Source organism: Sapajus apella, unplaced genomic scaffold (genome assembly GCF_009761245.1).
Source record: "Sapajus apella isolate SASKATOON/1434 unplaced genomic scaffold, GSC_monkey_1.0 scaffold145, whole genome shotgun sequence".
In the NCBI taxonomy this organism is placed as follows: domain Eukaryota; kingdom Metazoa; phylum Chordata; class Mammalia; order Primates; family Cebidae; genus Sapajus; species Sapajus apella.
This window is the reverse complement of record NW_022437085.1, coordinates 1286384-1304330: the sequence shown is the minus strand read 5'-3', so window position 1 is coordinate 1304330 and position 17947 is coordinate 1286384. Positions and strand designations below refer to the sequence as shown.

The window sequence follows — 17947 nt, the reverse complement described above, 5'->3', positions numbered from 1 at the left end:
ATGTGATGCCATAAGAGCATCATGGGAGATTTTCTGCAGTCCAGAAACTCTTTCCTGAGAAAGTGCTGAGGGGAAGTCTAAAGGATTCCTAGAAATCAATTGAATAGAGGTGGAATGGAAATGGGAAGCTCAGATAGCATCTTTAAAAATTGTGTGAAATAAGACCAGAGAGATACGGCCTATAGGTTATGTCAAGAATTTGGGTCTTTCTCCCAAAATAAAGAATCCAAGTTTTCAAAGAAAAAGATTCAATGTGGGAAAGCCCATACAGAATGCTTGAGAGAACTATAGGCAAGACAGAGTGAGAGCTTCAGCTCACATGGGTGGGGGAAGATGGAGAGAAGTGCACAAATTTGAGAGCTGTCATGATGTAAAACTAGCATGACCCAGTGCTGATTTAGATATGGAGGAAAGTGAAGCAGGTGTAATAGACACTGCCAAGACTACTATAAACATCTATTGAATATCTCCTATGTGTCAGCCATTGTGCCATGTTCTGATGTCACGGCAGAAAAGAAGTTAGAATCGGGTTTGATATTTTTTACTTTTCTATTACTCTTAGTAATAGAAAAGTAAAAACTATTCATTCCTCCAGTAAGATAGAAGGCTTTGTTTTATCTTCTCTTATTAAAAACTTCAGGAGTCTGAGTTCCAGCACGATTCTCCATAAAACTGTAAATCATTCAACATTGTTACTTCTCCAGGCAGGGTCTCCATTCCCACGTTTCCCCAAGCTGGCTATTCCACCTCCGGCCATTGTATGAATGTTCCAGCCATCAGGAAAAAATAATAATGAAAAGTAAGGGGCAAAGCATAAGGGAATTTTACATAAGGAATCACACAACGCCTCCGTTTATGTCCACTGACCGGAATTCATTCACTTGAACCAGAGAACCTCCAAAGGATGCTAGGAAATGTAGTCTTCATTCTAGGCAGCCATATTCACAGGTAAAAATTCTCTTATTTTGAAAGAAGGGAAAATGATACTGAAATAGAACCCACAGTTTGGATAAACAAAGAAAAAATAAAATAAAATAGACACAGTTGTTGCAGCTTTGAGGGCTTAAAACAGTTTAAGAACAATGGTTTTATTCTTACTAATCTGAATTTTCCTCACTGGTCAGACAATAGGTTTCATATAAGATGACAACTATAATTTCTTCAAGTTCTAGAATACCATGATTCTAACAATAATTCCATTACAAACAGGAACTTCATACTTGTTTATGATTTAAAATTATTGATAATACTTGATTTTTTTACAGACAATCACATTTTTCTCAGGACACATTTATTAGTCCTTTCTTGCATTACTATAAGGAAATACCTGAAACTGGGTAATTTATAAGGAAAAAAAGTTTAATTGGCTGATGATTCCACAGGCTGTGCAGTAAGCATGATGCTTGCATCTGTTCAGAAAATCCTCCGGAAACTTACAGTCATGGCAGAAGATGAACAGGAAGCAGGCATGACAGACGTGGCTGCAGCAGGAGGAAGAGGAGAGGGGAAAGGGGCTACACCTTTTAAACAATCAAATCTCATGAGAACTCTAACACAAGAACAGTACCAAAGGGGTGGTGCTAAACAATTCATGAAGGATCCACCCCCATGATTCAATACCATCCCACCAGGCCCCACCTCCAACACTGGGGATTATAATTCAACATGAGATGTTAGGAGGGACACAGATCCAAACCATATGATTCCTCTCCTGGCCCTTCCCAAATCTCATATACTTCTCATATTTCAAAATAGAATCCACAGTCTTATTTCTTTCCTGTGTTAAGTCCAAAGTCCAAAGTCCAAATTCACATCTGAAACAAGGTAATTCCCTTCTATCTATGAACCAGTAAAATAAAAAAAATGTTAATTACTTCTAAAACACATGATGGTACAAGCATTTGGTAAACATTCTCGTTTCAATCTCCTTTGGCACCATGTCTCACTAATGCAATGGTGGGTGAGCTACCAGGTCTTGGGTGACTCCACCTCTGTTGCTCTGCAGGGTTTAGTCCCCATGGCTGCTATCAAGGGCTGGCATTGAGTGCTTGCAACGTTTTCAGGTGCAGGGTGCAATCTCCCAGTGGATCTACCATTCTGGGTTCTGGAGAATGGTAGCCCTCTTCTCACAGCTCCACTAGGCAGTGTGCCAGTGTGGACTCTGTGTGGGGACTCCAGCCCCCCCATTTTTTTTCCATACTGCCCTAGTAGAGGTTCTCTGTGCAGGCTCCACCCCTACAGCAGGCTTCTGCCTGGACATTCAAGTTTTCTATATATTCTTTGAACCCTAGGCAGAGGCTCCTAAGCTTAAACTCTCACATTCTCTGTGCACCTACAGGCTTACCACCATGTGGAAGCTGCCAAAGCTTATGGTTTGCACTTTCTGAAGCGACAATCTGGGCTGTACCTGGAACCCTTTTAGCCACAGCTGGAGGTGGAGACATTGGGACACAAAAATCATAGCCCAAGGTTGTGCAGGGCAGTGAGGTCCTGACCCTGGCCCTGGCCCAGGAAATTATTCTTTTCTCCTAGGTCTCTGGGCCTGTGATGGAAGGGTCTGCCTCAAAAGTCTCTGAAATGCTTTCAAGGGCTTTTCCTCATTGTCTTGGCTATCAGTACTTGGCTCCTTTTATGCAAATTTCTGCAGCCTGCTTAAATTCCTCCCCTGAAAATTGTTTTTTCTTTTCTACTGCCTTATCAGGCTGCTAATTTTTCAAACTTTTACAGTGTGCTTCCGTTTTAAATAGAAGTTCCAGTTTTATATCATTTTGTTTTGTTTATAAATATGAACATACAGTTCTAGAAGAAGCCAGGCCACATCTTGAATGCCTTGCTGCTTAGAAATTTTTTTTCTGCCCTATAACCTAAATCATCACTCTCAATTTCAAAGTGCCACAGATCCCTAGGGCAGGGGCACAATTACGTTAAGCTCTGTGCTAATGCATAACAAAAGTGATATTTTTTCCAGTTCTCAATAAGTTTCTCGTCTCCATCTGAGACCTTCTGGGCCTGGCCTTCACTGTCAATATCGCTATGAGCATTTTGGTCACAACAATTCAATGAGTCTCTAGGAAGTCACTTTTCCTTATCTTCCTGGCTTCTTTTGAGCCCTCCACATTCTTCCAATGTCTATGCATTACCCAGTTCCAAAATGTCTTCACATTTTCAGATATCTTTGTAGGAATGCCTCACTCTCCTTATTACCAATTTTCTATATTAGTTTGTTCTTGCAATGCTATAAGGAAATACCTGAAGGTGGGTAATTTATAAAGACAAGAGGTTTAAGTGGCTCAAGGTTTTGCAGGCTGTACAGGAAGCATTATGCTGGCATCTGCTCAGGGAAGCCTCAGAAAAATTACAATTGTGACAGAAGATAAAGGGGAAGATGGTATACATTATGTGGCCAAATAAGGAGCAAGAGGAGGGGAAGGAGGTGCCACACACTTTTAAGCAACAAGATACGAGAATACCTCCAAAGGGATGGTGCTAAATCGTTCACGAAACATCTACCCCTATGATCCAATCATCTTCCACTATGCCCCACCTCCATCATTGGGGGTTACAATCCAACATGTAATTTGGGTGGGGACACAGATCCAAACCATATCAACATATAATTCTCTTTTCTATCTGAAAATAGCAAGAACCAAAATTGAGCCACTCGTCTTAAAAAACAATACAAAAAAAATAATAATTGTGAAAAAAAGAGCTAGGAAAGGCCATGAAGGGAAATTTCTCATGCACAAATGCCTGATAACAAGCATTATCTCTCTGTAGAAAGACTCTGCAAAACCCTGAACCTTGCACAAAGGCTACTGTAACCTTAGAGATAATACATTTGTGAGAACATAGGCCCAGCACCTGCCTGCCTAATCTTGGACTAGTGCCACCCTTGTAATTGAGCCTTGTAGCCAAGCACATTATATCAAAACAATTATGTGATCCTCCTATTTGACCTTTAAAAACCTTTGTCTTCCTTTACCTTCCTGAAAATGCTGACAGTTTATTATAGCACATGAATTGTCAAAATAATGTCCTATTCCTAAGTAAATATAATTTTCTTTTAGAGATCTTTTTTCTTTTTGTTATTGACACCTATAATGGTTTTCTTTGCTAAGGGTGAATTAACTGGAATCAGTAAAAAGTGATGATTTTCCCGGCTTATTATGCATTTGCTGCCTTTGTTTTGTGGAAAACCAAACATTAATACAGTATGAGAATGTAAACGACATGCAGTTTAAGTGTGGACCTCCTCTTTTCCAATGGAGTAATTGCTGAATGATAAAATGAGGGCAAACTTAGAGATGCAAATCATAAGGCAATTTTTAGAAAATATTTCTGTGCTAGAATGTTTTGTTTTTTAATTCAGATGCCACTGGTTGAAACTTGAGTTCCCACGTGTCTCACCACTGTGGGCTAAAGGGCTCTGGGGCTCTAAATAATCTTGAAAGGCAGTGTAGGTTACAAGGACTGTAACACCTGAGGAAGTCCCAGTGCTTAACTGAGCCCAAAGACAGTGGACTAAGAGGGCACTCACCGATGCCAATTGTGGAGGCTACCCTTCCGTAACTCCAGATGGATCAAAGTACACCACTTCCTTCCAACTGAGGAGAAGAAAGGAAAGAGTGGGAAGGACTTTGTCTTACACCTTGGATACCAACTCAGCCACAGCAGGATAGGGCATGGGTCAGAGTAACGAGGCCCCCTTTCCAAACCTTACTTCCTGGACATTTTTAAGCACAACCTGGGCCAGAAAAGAACTCAGTGCCTTGAAAAAAAATAGCCAGTCTGGATAGCCTTCAATGCTTCCTAACTGAAAAGCCCTTGGGCCCTAAATAACCAGAAGCAATACCCAGGCACTATATCAAGGGCCTTTGGTGACAGTTTGGTACTTGGTGACTTCTGGTACAAACTCAGCCATAGGGGCATAGAACACCAAGTGGGATCTTGAGGTTCTCAATTCCAGGATTAAACTTTTGCTCAGCACTTTTGAATCTACCCTGGATCAGAGGGGAGCAAACTGCTCCCCTCTGGCCCAGGGTAGGGATAAGTAGGAAGCACTGAATCTGATGGTTTGAGGGCCAGCTCCGCCACAGTACAATACAACACCAGGTAGACTTCTAAAGATTATTCTCTAGTCCCTGGCTCCTGGACAGCACCTCTGTGGATCTGCCTGGGCTTGTGGTGGTAATGGTCACTGGGTAAGGCTCCTCTGCACCTGGACATGGATAGGAAGAAAGGGCAGAACTGTATCTTGTAGTTTGAGGGCAAGTTCAGCTTCAGTACAATAGAACATTAGGTAGACTTCTAAGATTTTTGATTCTACTTCATGGCTCCTAGACAGCATCTCTGGAACCAACTGGGCCTAGAGGGAACGTATCACCATGAAGGCAATGACAGAGGCCTGGCTGACTTTGCTGCCTGCTGACTGTAGAGCTCCAGGGCCTTGAGAAAAGATAGGCTGTAGTCAGGGAGTGGCTACAGCAGGACTTTGGTGAAACCCAATGCCCCAGTGCTATGCTGGATCTATGTTAGAGTCTGATCCAGCGCAGTCATAATGGTGGTGGCCACAAGGGTTTGTGTCACTACACCCCCAGCTTTAGGTGGCTCAGAAGAGGCAGACTCTGCTTGTTTGGAAGAGAGTAAAAATAAGACAATAATAGACTCTGCCTGATAATCCAAATAATACTACTCCCAGATATAGTTCAAGACCATCAAGGCAGTAACTCTAAGAATCCGCAGAAAACAAAGTGCTACTGGGCTAAGAGCGCCCTCTAATGCGCATACAGATTCTACCACAACGACCAATTCCTTTCCAATGTCTGAAAAGCCTTTCCAAAGGATGGGTACAAACAAGCACTACTGCAAAGACCATAATAAACACCTAACTCTTCAATGCCCATACACTGAAGAATATCTACAAGTATCAAGACCATCCAGAAAAACAGGACCTCACCAAATGAATTACTTACGGTATCAGAAATCAAACCTAGATAAAGAGACAGAAGATAACCTCAAGGAATTTAGTAATCAAACTTCCAAATATTAAAGATAAAGAAAGGACCCTAAAAGCAGCAAGAGGAAAGAAACAAATAACATAACGTAGAGCAGAGCTCCAAAATGCCTGGCTGCAGACTTTTCAGTGGAAACTTTACAGTCCAGGAGAGAGTGCTCTGACTTATCTAAACTGCTGAAGAAAAGAAAAACAAAAGGAAACAAAACACTTTAAGTCTTAATAAGACACACACACACATACGCGCGCGCACACACACACACACATATATATATACCCTTCAAACATAAAAGAGAATTAAAAACCTACCCAGGCAAACAAAAGATGAGTGATTTCATGAATACCAGAACTGTCCAACAAGATATGCTAAAGTGAATACTTCAATCAGGAGGAAAAGAACACTAATGGGCAATAATAAATCACTTGAATTTACAAAGCTCACTGCTAAGAGCAATTAGAGATCAAACCACAGCGAATCAAGATAATATCTGTAGCATTGTAACTGTGGTATATAAACTACTCTTAAGAAGAAAGAATAAATGATGAGCCAATCAAAATAATAACTATAATGACTTTTCATGACATAGACCTTACAATAATATACAAAGGGAAACAACAAAAAATTAAAAAGCAGAGGAACAATGTTACAACATAGAGTTTGTATTACTTTTTGCTCATTTGTTTATGCAAACAGTGTTAAGTTTGATCAGCTTAAAATAATGGGTTATAAGATAGTATTAGCAAGCCTCATGGCAAAGAAAACACATACAAGGATACACATAAATAAAAAGCAATAAATTAAATCATATCTCCAGAGAAAATCACCTTCCTTAAATGGAAAATAGGAAGGAAAGAAGGAAGAGAAGACTACAAAATAGCCAGAAAAAAAAAATAAGAAAATGGCAGGAGTACGTTCTTACTTATCAATAACAACATTGGATGTAAATGAATTAAACCCTCCAATTTAAAGACATAGACAGGGTTAGTTAATAGATTTTTGTTTTAGAAAAACAAAACCGATTGATCTGGTGCTTAGAAGAAACACATTTCACCTCTATAACACACATAGCCTGAAAATAAAGGGATGGAAAAATATATTTCATGCCATTAGAAACCAAAAAAACAGGAGTAGCTATAGTAATATCAGACAAAGTAGATTTTGAGACAAAAACTATATGAAGAGACAAGGACAGGCACTATATAATGACAGAAGGGTAAATTAAGTAAAAGGATAGAACAATTTTAAATGTGTATGTATCCAACACTGGAGAACCTAGATATATAAATCAAATATTACTGGAACTAATGAGAGAGATACACCCCAATACAATAATAGTTGGATACTTCAACACCCCACTTATAGCACTGGACAGATCTTTCAGACAGAAAATCAGCAAAGAGTGTTCAGACTTAATCTACACTTTAGACCAAATGAACCTAATAGATATTTCAGTTACATTTTATCCAATGGCTGAAGAATACACGTTATTTTCTTCAGCATATGGATCATTTTCAAGGATAGATCATATGCTGACTCACAATGCAAGTCTTAAAACATTCAAAAAGTTGAAATAATATCAAGCATCTTCTCTGGCTACAATGGAATAAAATTATAAATGAATAAGTAGAGGAACTTTGGAAACTGTAGAAACACATAGAAATTAAACAATATGTTCTGAAATGACCAGGGCATCAGTGAAGAAATTCGGAAGAAAATTAGATTTTATGAAAAAAGTGATAATGAAACAAAACACAAAAACTCATGGGATACAGCAATAGCAAGAATAACAGGGGCATATATAATTATAATTGCCTACATAAAAACAGAATAGAATCTTTAAATACAAAACCTAACAATACGTATTAAGGAACTAGAAAAGGAAGATCAAACCAAACCCAAAATTGTTAAAAGAAAATACATAATAAAGATTAGATCAGAAAAAAAAAAGAAATTGATTTGGAGAAAACAATTTAAAAGATAAACTAAAACACATGTCAATAAATTAGAAAGTATAAACGAAATAGGCAAGCCCCTAGACACTTACAACCTACCAAGGCTGAACGAGGAAAAAATGCAAAACCTGAAAGACCAATAGCAAGTAATGAGATGGAAGCCCTAATAAAAAAGTATCTCAGTAAACAAAAGCGGGAGACATGATCGTTTCACTGCTGAATTCTACCAAACATTTAAGAAAGAACTTCTACCAATCCTAATCAAACTATTCTGAAAAATAGAGGAGAAGGCAATACTTCCGAATTCATTGTATGAGGCCAGTATAACCTTGATACCAAAAGGAAACACATCAAAAAAAAAGAAAAAGAAATATACAGGCAAATATCTCTGAATAATATTGATGCAAAAATACTCAAAATAATACTAGCAAACAGACTTCAACAACAAATTAACAAGATCATTAATTATAACAAAGTGTGATTCATCTCTGAGATTCAGGGGTGGTTCAACATACACAAATCAACCAATGTGATTCATTATATCAGCAGAATGCAGGGCATGAAACATGATCATTTCAACTTAGGCTGAAAAATCATCTGATAACATTTAACATCTCTTTATGATAAAACCCCTCAAAAACCTGGGTATAGAAGGAACATAAATCAATATAATAAAAGCCACATATGAGAGAGCTAGTATCATACTGAATGGGGAAACTTGAAAGACTTTTCTAAAACTAAGATGGGGAACACAAGGATGCCCTCTTTTACCACTGTTATTCAACATAGTACTGGAAGTCCTAGCAAGAGTAATCACACAACAGAAGCTAATGAAAGGCAACTAATTTGGAGAGAAGTCAAATTATGCTTGTTTGCAGATGATAGGATCTTGTATTTGGACAAACCTAAAGACTTCACCAAAAAAAAATATTATAACTGATAAACAAATTCAGTAAAATTGTAGGATACAAAATTAGCATTAAAAAATCAGTGACATTTCTATATGCCAACAGTGAGCAGCCTGAAAAGGAAATTTAAGAAGCAATTCCATTAAAAATAGCCACAAATACAATTTAATACCTAGGATTTAAGCAAGAAGTGCAAATACTCTACAACAAAAACTGTAAAATACTCATAAAAGAAGTTGAAAATTACACCAAAAAATGCAAAGACATTCCAGGTTCATGGATTGGAAGAATTAATATTATTAAAATGTTCAAACTATACAAAGCAATGTACTAAATGGAATCTCTATCAAAATACCAATGACATTCTTCACAGAAATTGAAAAAAATCCTAAAATTTATATGAAACTATAAAAGTCCCAGAATCACCAAAGATATATTAAGCAAATAGAACAAAACTAAAGGAATCATATCACCTGGCTTCAAATTTTACTACAGAGCTCTGTTAACCAGAACAACATGGTACCAGTATAAAAACAGACACATAGCCCAAATGGAACAAAATAGAGAACCCCAAAAATCCACACACCTAGAGTGAACTCATTTTTGACAAAGATGCCAAGAGCATACACTGGGAAAAAGACAATTTGTTCAATAAATGGTTCTAGGAAAACTGGATATCTATATGCAGAGGAATGAGACTAGAGCCCTATATCTTGCCATACACAAAAAACAAGTCAAAGTGGATTAAAGATTTAAAACTATAAGATCTGAAACTATAAAGCTGCTATAAGAAAATATTCAGGAAACTCTTCAGGTCATTATTTTGAGCAAAACTTTTTGAGTCATACCCCGCAAGCACAGGCAAACAAACAAAAGAGAACAAATGGGATCACATCAAGTCTGCACAGCAAAGGTAGCAATTAACAAACTGAAGAGGCAACCCACAAAATGGGAGAAAATATTTGCAATGTACCCATCTGATAAGACATTAATAATCAGAACATATAAGGAGCTCAAATAATTATATAGAAAAAAATCTGATAATCTGATCAGAAACCAAGAAAAGAAATTTGAATACATATTTCTCAAAAGAAGATATACAAATATCCAACAACTAAACTGATATGGTTTGGAACTGTGTGCCCACCAAATCTCATGTTGAATTGTAATTCCCAGTGTTGGAGGTAGGGCCTGGTGTGAGGTGATTTGATCATAGGGGTGGTTTCTTATGAGTGGTTTAGCACCATCCCCTTTGGTACTGACCTCACGATAGTGAGTTCTCACAAGATCTGGTTGCTTACAAGTGCGTGGCACCTCCTGCCACCATTTTTCTTGCTCCTACTCCCACTGTGTGAGACAACTGGTCCACCTTTGCCTTCTGTCATGATTGGAAACTTCCTGAGGTCTTCCCAGAAGCAGATATCACTATATGTCATGTAAAGCCTGTGGAACCGTGAGCCAACTAAACCTCTTTCCTTTATAAATTACCTAGTCTTAGGTATTTCTTTATAGCAGTGTGAGAACAGACTAATAAAAATATGAAAAGGTGCTTTACAAAAGAAGACATACATGAAGCCAACAAATATGAAAAAATGCGCATCGTCACTGGTCATTAGAGAAATGCAAATCAAAACTACATTGAGATACCATCTCACGCTGGTTAGAATGGCGATCATTAAAAAATCTAGAGACAACAGATGCTGGAGAGGATGTGGAGAAATAGGAACACTTTTAAATTAGTTCAACCGTTGTGGAAGACAGTGTGGCGATTCCTCAAGGACCTAGAAATAGAAATTCCATTTGACCCAGCAATCCCATTACTGGGTATATATCCAAAGGATTATAAATAGTTCTGCTATAAGGACACATGCACACGAATGTTCATTGCAGCACTCTTTACAATAGCAAAGACCTGGAACTAACCCAAATGCCCATCAATGATAGACAGGACATGGAAAATGTGGCACATATACACAATGGAATACTATGCAGCCATCAAAAACGATGAGTTCATGTCCTTTGTAGGGACATGGATGAACCTGGAAACCATCATTCTCAGCAAACTGACACAAGAACAGAAAATCAAACACCGCATGTTCTCACTCATAGGTGGGTGTTGAACAGTGAGAACACACGGTCTTTGGTTGTGTGGTATTGCACGAGGGGGTGGGGGGGGGGGGAGGGGGGGGGGGACGGGGGGGGGGGGGGAGTTGGGGAGAGATAGCATGGGGAGAAATGCCAGATACAGGTGATGGGGAGGAAGGCAGCAAATCACACTGCCGTGTGTGTACCTATGCAACAATTTTGCATGTTATTCATATGTATCCCCAAACCTAAAATGCAATTTAAAAAAAAAAAAAGAAGAGAAGGGAGATGGAAAAATAAAAGATGATGTATCTAAAAAAAAAATGCATACCATTTGGAGGTTAAAAAAAAAAAGAAGCAGTAGCAACAAGGCTTTCTCCAGAGGCAGGGAGATATAAGGTTGGATGCTTGAGGAAACTGATGAATTTTGGAAGAGCCATTGTGGGCATTGGAAAAATTTGATTCAGTTTTAATAAATTATCTTTTGATACTAACCTGCTTTCAATAGAGAGAGTTGATGAAAGACTACTGTATCTTCCAACAGATGTGTCTCCTTAGTTTTCCGGGAGGGGATTTAGATGAATTTCTGTCGGTTTCTATTGTCTTGAAGCACTAAAGGTAACCTAGGCTCTTGTAAATCTGACACAAGGATCTCAAATACTCATCAGGCATCCCAACAAAGGAAATGCAGCAGGAGCAAAAAGCAAGGAACATATGAAAATGGTGACAAGAGGGAATGGGAGGGAACCTAGCAACCAGCAAATAACATCATCCAAATTCATCCTATGCAGTCACTGGTGGCTTAACAGGAAAGCAAAGAAAGCTAGGTTTGATGAGGCTTTTTTTTTGCGTAATAGAATGTCTTTGAGGATTTAGGAAACAATGCATGCAGAGTTTTGTGTTCTGCCATCAACAAAAGCATGAGATTAATGGAAGTGACTCCTCTTTCTCATGTTTGACGATATATTTATCACTATTTGCTTGTATCCTGAGACCTGAGGAGAACAGCTCCTTCTTGTTGCCCGGCCAATCCTTCTCAAGCAGGAGAAGAGTTCAGGCACCGCTTTGTGTTTGATTGTTATACTTCCTATTGAAGCTGACCAAAACAGAAAATCTACCCACTCATGGCAGTAAATGTCAACAATGTTAACAACTCCAGAATTGGAGTTTTCCCCCTAAGCATTTAGAAAGCAGAGTGTATGTCGGGAAGATCTGGTTTAAATTCGAGAAGCAGAAAAAACAAAGACAAGTAAAAAAACAAAAACAAAACGTGATATACACAGGGTTGACAGAAAAAAAAAAAAAAGAAGTCTGTGTGCAAAGGAGTGTGACCATACAGAAATCTGGAGAGGAATATATGTAATGTTAGTATTAATACCTTGGCCCTATTTAGGTTACTTTGAATAATGAAACTCGAAACACCAGATTATATTTTTAGCACAGTAGGTGCAGTATCCAGTCTCTCACAGATGAGATGTCCTGTGTCTCAGGCCGTTTGGAAAATTCAGGATCTGCCGCGTTCCCAGACTTAGATGAGGACACTCCGCGAACTACAAGCACCCTCAAGTGGGAGGACGTCCCAGGTCGGGGCGTGAGGGCGAATGAGAGGGATGGGGAGGAGAGGCAGGAGTTACGGAAAAGGGACCACAGTACCCGAGCCGCTGCGGCGGGAGGGAGAGGGGCTGCGGAGGACTCAAAACGCGTTCAGAGAGGCCTATCAAAATGCCAGGAGACAGATGGCAAGGGTGCTTAACAGGGGACGTGACTGGGCAAGGCAGCTGAAGAGAGGCCGTGAGCCAAGGTCACCCACTAGGCGGCGGCAGGTTTACCACTGAGACCCGCGCCGGTGGATTTTGCCGTACCTCAAGAAAGCGCATGGCGAGATCCCCGCAAATCCCAGGCGCAGAAGGCCCTGGGGAAGCGCTTCGAGGCCCGGCTCTAGCGGCTCCTTTTTTTTTTTTTTTTTTTTTTTTTTTTTGCAGGGAGAGATTTAATTTACATAGCCACTTGGGGTCCAGTCAGAGCTGGGGCAGTGGGGGAATCTATAACCCCGGAGGGCACCGCCCCAGACCCCGGCCCCTGGGAGACCAGTCCTCACCAACCCTTGTATGGGCTCCCAAGGTTGTGCAGAAGATGCTCCAGTCAAAAGGAGAGAGACATTTGGGAATAAGGCTGTCCCCAAGTCGGGGGAAGTTCATGGCCTGGAGTTGGTTGCCTACGTGGTAGCCCTATGTGTGTACCTATGCAACAATTATGCATGCTATTCACATGTATCCCCAAACCTAAAATGCAATTAAAAAAAAAATTAGGCAAGTCCTAAGCCTGGTGGCCCTAGAGGAAACCTTCACGGCGGAACTGCTCCTGGAGGAGGGCGCGGTACTGGTCAAATCCTCCTTCCACGCGGGTGACGCCGCCTCCCTCACACACCCACAACTCCTGGCACACCAGCCTGATGAAGCGCTCATCGTGGGACACCAGAATCACGCTGCCTCTGAAATTGTTGAGGGCACGGCCCAGAGCCTCAATGGTCTCCATTTCCAGGTGGTTTGTGGGTTCATCCAGAATGTAGAAGTTGGGGCAGGGCACGGTCATCTGAGCAAGCGCCACTCGGCTCTTCTGGCCCCCAGACAAGCTGGCGACAGGGCGCATGGCCAGTTCTCCGGAGATGCCATACCGACCCAGCTGGTGGCGGTACTCCTCCTCAGGCCGCCCAGGAAACTTGCGTGCCAGCAGCTCCACAGCACTGACGTTTAGATCCAGCTGCTCCACGTGGTGCTGGCTGAAATAGCCAATTTTCAGATTCCTGTGAGCATGTCTGATGCCCCGAACAGATGCCAGGTCCCGCATAAGCAGCTTCAGCATGGTAGACTTCCCGACCCCATTCTCTCCAACCACACAGATGCGGGACTCGAGATCAACAGACACGGAGAGGCGACTGAAGATGACGTGCTTCGGATCATAGTAGAAATCCACCTCATCTAGCTGCAGAATTGGTGGCGAGAACTTCTCAAACCCATCAGGGAACTTCATTACCACCTCTGATTCCTTGTCCACAGGCTTCAGCTCAGGTAGCTTCTCCAGCATCTTGAGTTTACTCTGCACTTGAGAGGCCCTGTTGGCATTGTAGCGAAACCGGTCAATGAAAACCTGGATGTGCTGGTGATACTGCTGCTGGGCCTCATATTCCCGCTGCTGGTTGAGCAGCCGCTGCTGGTTGAGCAGCCGCTCCTGCTTACTCTTGATGAAGGTCTCAAAGTCTCCCCGGTAACCATCTAGCTGCTGGCTATGCACGTGGATGATGTCTGTGGCGATGGCATTCAGGAAGTTGCGGTCGTGAGAGACGACCAGGATTGTGGAGGGCCATATCTGCAGGTAATTATCCAGCCACAGGATGGCCCTGACATCCAGCATGTTTGTAGGTTCATCTAACAGCAGCAGATCTGGTCTATCAAATAGGGCCCAGGCCAGGGCCAGCCTCATCCTCCAGCCACCCGAGAACTCCCGGGTGGGCTGCTGCTGCATTTTAGGGGTAAAGCCAAGCCCAGCGAGAATGACTGATGCTCTGGCAGGTGCCTTGTCGGCCTCAATCTCCTCCAGTTTGGCATAGATTTCTGCCAGTTCTGTGGCTTAAGAGCCCTCCGCCCTGCCAGCAGCAATCTGGACGCTGAGTTCCCCCTCCCGCCGTAACAGGCCCTCCCGCACACTGTCACTCTCCAGCACACTCTGTAGGGCAGGGGTGTCATCTCCAGCAACCTCTTGCTCAACATGCAGCAAGGAAATGTGGGCTGGAACCCGCAGACTCGGGGTGGCCAGCATCTTCAGTAACGGGGTCTTCCCCAGCCCATTCCGCCCCACCAGCCAGTAACGGCGGCCCCATGCCAGGTTCACATCAGCTCCAGCCAGCAGTACTCTGTCGCCGAAAGACACATCGAAGTTCTCAATTCGCACATCATAGGATTTGTTCTTGCCAGATGATTCCAATCGACTCTCCTTTCTGCTGCCTGCCTGGCTGGCTGATGCCTCTTCTAAGACTAGAGGGTTGCTGGTCTTGAGCGTGTCCCCCTCTGTATTCATGCAACTCAGCAAGAATAGAAATATCTTGTTCTCTTTTAGAACAAACACAACCTGCTACACCCCCACTATGGAAAAATAAGGAGCAGCATCTATCTCAGAATGAGCCTGTGGACAAAAAGTCAGATAACTTATTTACAGATACAAATTTAGAATCCAGTGTGAAAAATTCTGCCAATAAATCTCATTCTGCAGAAAAGCTAAGATCAAATAAAAAAAGAGAAATGGATGATGTGGCCATAGAAGATGAAGTAATGGAACAGTTATTCAAGGACACAAAACCAGAGTTAGAAATTGATGTGAAAGTTCAAAAACAGGAGGAAGATGTCAATATTAGGAAAAGGCCAAGGATGGATATAGAAACAAATGACACTTTCAGTGATGAAGCAGTACCAGAAAGTAGCAAAATATCTAACAATGACAAACTTCAGGATGAAAGTGAGATGCTTCCAAGAAAGCTGTTATTGACTGAATTTAAATCACTGGCGATTAAAAACTCTACTTCCAGAAATCTATCTGGAATAAGTGATGATTATGGTCAACTAAGAAATTTCAAGAAATTCAAAAAGGTCACATATCCTGGAGCAGGAAAACTTCCACACATCATTGGAGGATCAGATCTAATAGCTCCTCATGCTCGAAAGAATGAAGAACTAGAAGACTGGCTAAGGCAGGAAATGGAGGTACAAAATCAACATGCAAAAGAAGAGTCTCTTGCTGATGATGTTTTTAGATACAATCCTAATGTAAAAAGGAGAATATAACTAAGGATTTTGAAAAGGAGCCATGGAAAAACTTGCTAGCAAGCATCTACTTCAGGCTAACAAGGTTATATGAATATACAGCATATAGAGGAGATTTAAGTTACAAATATTTTATGGCCTAGCTTTATTAAATAAAATGCAGAAAACATTGAAAAAAAATGGAATTTTCAAGTGTCTAAACGCAAGTGATGGAAGCCTCAAAAATTGTGTTTAATAAATGTAATGACTAAAAAAAATGTGTTTTTGTGATATAAGTCTTGAGTTATATAAAGAAGGCTTATACTTAGTCATTAATTTTACTTAACCCAGTTCGTAAGAAAGTACAAAATTCTACTCAATCAAATAAGTGAGAATTCATTGTAACATCCAAGTCCACCCTAATCAACATGTCTGCTCTGTGTAGCTTAATTATTCATAAATGCTGTACAAGTGAAAACTGATTGCAAAGCTTTGCAAGTCGAAACTGATGTCCAAGGAGGATGAAAACATATTCTTTGGGTGGCTTTGAGGGTTGAGGTTGGAAAGGGAAAAATAGGGCTGCTAATCATTAAAAATGAAAAGAAAAAGTATAATAGGTGAATATTCTGACTTTGGCTACAACGACATTTGGTAAAAAAAAAAAAAAAAGAAAAGTAAAGGTGCTCAATATTATTGCTCATCAGAAAAATGCAAATCAGAGCTACAATAATATACCATCTCATCTCAGTTAAAATAGCTTATATCCAAAAGGCAACTAATAACAAATGCTGGTGAAGATGTGGAGAAAAGGGAGCCCTCATACACTGTTGTTGGAAATGTAAGTCAGTACAACCACTAAGGAGAATGGTTTAGAGGTTCCTCGATAAACTTAAAATAGAGCTGTCATACGATCCAGCAATCGCACTCCTGGGTACGTAATCCAAATAAAAAAATTGGTATATCAGAGATCCATCTGCACTCAGATGTTTGTTGCAGGACTGTTGATAGTAGCTAAGATTTGAAAGCAACCTAAGTGCTCATCAACATACTAAAGGTTAAAGGAAATGTAGTACATATACACAGTGGAGAACTATTCAAGAATAGAAGGTATGAGATCCTGCCATTAGCAAAGACATGAGTGGAGCTGGCGATCATTATGTTAAGTAAAATAAGCCAGGCACAAACAGACAGACGTCACATATTCTCACTTAATCGTGGTATCTAAAAATCAAATTTCAATCATAATTGAACTCATGAAGATAGAGATAAAAGGATTGTTACCATAATCTGCAAAAGGTAGTGAGGGGATTGGGGAAGGTAAGGATGGTTAATGGGTCCAAAAAAAAATAGTTACAAAGAATGATTAATATCTACTGTTTGAAAGTGTAATGGGATGACTATAGTCAATAATAATGTAATTGTACTTTTAAATTTAAGAATATAATTGGATTATTTGTTACTAAAAGATAAATGTTTGAGGGGATGGATATCCCTTTCTCCATGATGTGATTTTTACGCATTGCATGCCTATATCAAAACATCTTCTATGTGCCATAAATGTGTACACCTACTTTTACCCACACTAGTTAAATAGTTAAATAAAACTTGATTCAACAAAAATGAGATGGAAATTTATATTAAGCCAACTAGCAAAATTGATACCAATTATGCTATAGGTAGTTGTCATTTTAACTATTTTCTTCCTAGTAAACTATGACTGAAAGTGATTTAATGGAAGAAATAATATTATTTAATACTTATGCATGAATTAATCATTATTATATAGTTGTGATATATGTTAATACATTATATAATAACTTCCTTATACTGTGTTGACTTGAAGCAGTTTTTATATGGGTAGGTTTACGGTGGGATTAAAAACCGTAATACCATAAATTATATAATTTCACAACACTGAATGTGCGCAATGAATGATTGCCAACTTTAAATGTTTGTTCTGTCCATTCCGTATCTTTTAAGAATATATATATTGTAGCTTATGTCTCATATAATAGGCAAATTCTTTACTGCTTTCTAAGCAAAGTAAACAACTTCATTTCTAGAGTAGTCATGGAGATCCAAAAGCACATATAAACAAGACTGAAAATGTTTATCCTAGTCAGAGACTTTAATTATAAAAAACAGAATATTCAAGCTTGCCTATGAGTTGAAGTTATTGCAAGGACAAAGAAAAT

General features: G+C 40.0%; 1 pseudogene across 1 annotated transcript; it reads right to left on the bottom strand.

Moving 5' to 3' along the window:
* Positions 1-13271: 13271 nt before the first annotated feature.
* LOC116540868 lies at positions 13272-15021 on the bottom strand (annotated as a pseudogene). The gene has a single exon (XR_004264618.1). The product of XR_004264618.1 is annotated as an ATP-binding cassette sub-family F member 3 pseudogene (transcript).
* Between the last annotated feature and the right edge of the window lie 2926 nt (positions 15022-17947).